This window comes from Balaenoptera musculus, chromosome 4 (assembly GCF_009873245.2).
Source record: "Balaenoptera musculus isolate JJ_BM4_2016_0621 chromosome 4, mBalMus1.pri.v3, whole genome shotgun sequence".
Lineage (NCBI taxonomy): Eukaryota > Metazoa > Chordata > Mammalia > Artiodactyla > Balaenopteridae > Balaenoptera > Balaenoptera musculus.
The window spans coordinates 64,771,384-64,775,653 of NC_045788.1; positions in this window are offsets into that span (position 1 = coordinate 64,771,384).

The window sequence follows — 4,270 nt, forward strand, 5'->3', positions numbered from 1 at the left end:
AGTAGTGAGGAGACCCTGGCCACAGTCTTAATGCTAACGCCAGATCAGCAGGCCCAATTTCCAGGGGGAAGAGAGCTTAGTTGAAGGAGGGTCAGTGTGGCTCACACATTCCCAGCCCATCACCAGAACTGCCAGGTATGCTGGCTATGCTGTGGATCCTTCCTCAGATTATTAAAAGGTCAAAAACAAATTAAAAAGTTAAACCACTGAACAAAAAGCAACCATCACGTCCTAGGGATTTGAACACAGACACTAGTTGCTGGATTTATTCTAACACAATAGAATCCTTTCTCCATTCTTGTAACCACTTGTCAAGGCATGGTGGCATTCCCAGTCCCACAGGAGTCCTCTCTGACCTCCTCCCAGCAGGAAAAACCTCTCTCTTCCATGTGAATGAACTCCCACGTTTTCTGTCCTCTTTTGAGACACTTAGTTCTTCTGCTTTGTTAAAAGTTGTCGGTCTATTCCTGACCTCAGACACCACTCCAACATACAGAATTAACTTTGCTCTCTTGGGTACCAAGGCAGCCCCTTCTACATGCTTCTCCTGGAGCATTTACCTCATTTCCTCGTTGTTATTTGCTTAGGTCAGTCCCCCGTCCCCACTCCCATCACCATTTCTGAGTTCCACTAGAACAGAGAAGGTATTTTTTCCTCCTTTTATCCCCAATGCCTCATACAGTGTTAGTAATTGTGAACTGAATTCCGTGGGATCAGATTGAGATTTAGTCATCGCAAAATGTGCCCGGCACGTAGGAACTTGCTTATTACCTGTTAACTGAATGGAAATTCTGAACTAGTGGCTATTTCCAAGAAAGCAAATCTTCATTGTTTTTCAAGTTTACATTACAAACTTAGATAGTAATGGGTATCAAGGAAAACCATGTATGAGTGGGAAGAATGGTTCTGGGAAAAGTTTTGATTCATGATAATCATGTTTTATGAAAACCCATTAGCTTTGCAAATGACTAGTCTCTGAAGTTCATAAGTTATAGACTGGGAAGTGGTCTTAGAGCAATGCATCTAGTTCAACTCATATCTGATAGTTGAACATCCAACCTAGGTGTGAGCACCTGCAGAGATAAGAAAATGTTAGTTCTTTTTTTTTTTTAACATCTTTATTGGAGTATAATTGCTGTACATTGTTGTGTTAGTTTCTGCTGTATAACAAAGTGAATCAGCTGTATGTATACATATATCCCCATACCCCCTCCCTCCTGCATCTCCCTCCCACCCTCCCTATCCCACCCCTCTAAGTGGTCACAAAGCACCGAGCTGATCTCCCTGTGCTGTGGGGCTGCTTCCCACTAGCTATCTATTTTATATTTGGTAGTGAAAACACTAGTTCTTTAAGCAACAGATTCAACTTTTAGGCTGCTGTGCTAGAACGTGCCTCCTATATTAGTCAGTCATTATGAACAATGACGAGGAGGATTCTGTGGCCCAAAGGAACATGTTGTATATAAGGGCAAATAAACAAAAGGAAAGCAAGGTACAAAAGCTTACATAGGCATCATGAACATACCCATGAAAAATATGCATGGCAGGGGAAAAGGTGGAAGAAAATATATCAAAATTATAATTTATTCACTCCCTTACCAAACAGCATTAAGGCTCTACTCTGTGCTAGGCACTGTTCTAGGTCCTATGGGTATTATATGAACAAGATAGATAAGCCCTCATGGCTAAGTCATGGTGATGAAATTGAGCTGAATTTTGTTTATTTTCTCTATATTCCACATTATCTGGACTAGGTTTATATTGATCATTGAAATCCTATAAGGCTTAAGAAGTGAAAGCACATGAAAAGAATCTTTTATTTCTCTTATCTTGGAGTTCTTAGAAAAGGCATCATATTAATAGTTCTTCTCATGAAGAAGATGCTGAGCTTCTATTGAGGAAGAGATTACCAATTGTGCCAAGGTGAGTGTGACATGTCTGCAAGGAACTTACCAGCTAGGCAATACTTTCCACGAATCTAAAGAATAGAACAACCACACAATTCTCAAGTTGGAGAGGACCTTCCAATTTATTTATTCAGATTACCTCGATTAAGAGCAGAGTTAGACCAAGAAATCACAGGATAATGTTTTAATAAGACCTTATGGAGGGACACTTACAGTTGGGTTTCCAGCCAGCATCCCTAGGTGTTCATTCAACATCAGACTGAAGTCCTCCTGAAAACAAACCACTTCAGATATTTGAAATTCAGAAATTATTGCAAGAGAAAAGTTTTGTTCATCCAAAGCTTCATGAATAGCCCATGGTGGGGAGTTCTACACTTCAAATGGCTATTCCTTCAGTGTTTGGTTGTCTTCTAAGGGAACTGGGCTGGAAGGTGTATGAGCACCTGCTCCAATCAACTATGTGAAATGGTCCCCATGCATTACCACAGATTTATGTCCTCCCGGCAATATGGCTGTGAGTGATAAGCAGCACCTCCTTCAGGAAATACCTAGAAGACAAAACTGCCAATCAAGCCAGGGTTATTTTACCTAGGATCACAGCACAGAGTTTGGGGAGGAAGTCTGATGATACAGACCAAAGCTGCCTCAGTTGAAACTCCCTGGAAGTCAGTAAAAATATTACCCAAATTCTAAATTCACCAATAATGGAGTTCAACCAAATATCCATATTGGCCCATGCCAACAACTTCAAAATTGAATTTTTCTTGTGCTTGCTGGAGGGAATAACACCTCCCAAGGTAGCTAGCTGCTTTAGTAAGCTTTGCAACCTATGTTCTCACAGGAGCTGGACGCAAAACCAGTAGTGTTCTTTGGCAGAGAGAACTTTGATATAAACAACATAAGTTGTCTAGGGAGAGGCATGTTTTGCCCCGGTCTGATGAGATTAGTAACATTATCTTCATTTTCACAGGCTTATTTACTGGCAACCAGAATCTGCCTCAGAATCTTGCTCTAAACATTACAAAATTCCTGCCCCTCCAGGTTCACTCCTTTTCTTTCTATTTCAGGACAAGATGTGGAGGTGGCTGCATGATGTCACAGGGCTTCTTAGCAAATATTTATCTTTGTCACACAGGGAGTCCCAAAACTCAAAGGCTCATTTGTTAAGATCTGTTTGAAGTGTCCTTTTTTCCAATAAGAAGTATTTTAGATTTGGATTTTTTGAATTTTTTTTTTTTTTTATCCTTTGGCAGTTTCCTGCCTCAATTTTTTTATTACAGAACGATCAATATAATAATTTACTCATACTTGCATAGGAAAGCTCTTCGCCTGCTTGTAAATTAAATAATTATTTTCTATTGAAGGCATTTCCTTTGAAACGAAAGTTCCTGAAATGGATGTTCCTGGGAGGGTTCTAACTCATAAAAGTTGAGGAGAGTATTAATTGCTCTTTTGCTATTTCTAATAACAGTATCACTAAGACTGAATGAGTCATCCATTAAAGTAATGAGGAATGTTGAAATTAAAAAAATGCAGAACATGAGAGTTGCGAGTTAAGTTTTATTTGGGGCAGGATGAGGACTGCAGCCCGGGAGACAGCATTTCAGATAACTCTGAGAAACTGCTCCGAGGAGGCGAGGGGAGGAGCCAGGATATATAGGAGTTTTACAACAAAGGACAGGTAGTCGGGACGTCAAAAGATTATTGTTAATTAAAGAACACGAGACATCTCAAATTAAGGAATTTAGCACTTTTCTATATATGGGAAGATGCAAGAGTCTGGGCTCACTGAAATCATTCCTTTGATATGCACCTCAGCTCTCTGGGGCCAGTGTCTTGTGTTTTCACATCCTGAGTTTCCTCAGGGCTCACCGCAGGAAGTGGCTGCAGTCTGTTGGCTGCTAGATGACAGGTATACTTTTCAGCCCTGAGTTTCCTCAGGGCTCACCGGCTCACGTTGGAGGGCTGCAGTCCTTGATGACTGTGACATCCTTTGTTTATTGATATGGCAGGAAATATTCCATTTATAAATATTCCATTTATCAGGAACAATCATAAATGGTGCCCACTCTGTGAGGAAGGTCTAGAGAGAAGCAAGTTGCAAAAAATCAAATCTATTTCACAGAAGCCAGGATGGATGGTCTTTTTGCTAAGATTCCCTTAGAAATTGATCTGCCCTGTGAAAACAGCAGAACACCTGACACCAGAAATAAATCTATTATTAAGCCAAATTGTTTTGTTGGCTGTTCTTGTACCAAGTTTTTAGCCTCTTGCTTGTTTCCCTAGATTCAAAGGTAAAAGAATCTCTTTCTTCCAATGCAGGAACCAGTGAATACTATGTAAGAGAGAAAATGTGCAGGTTC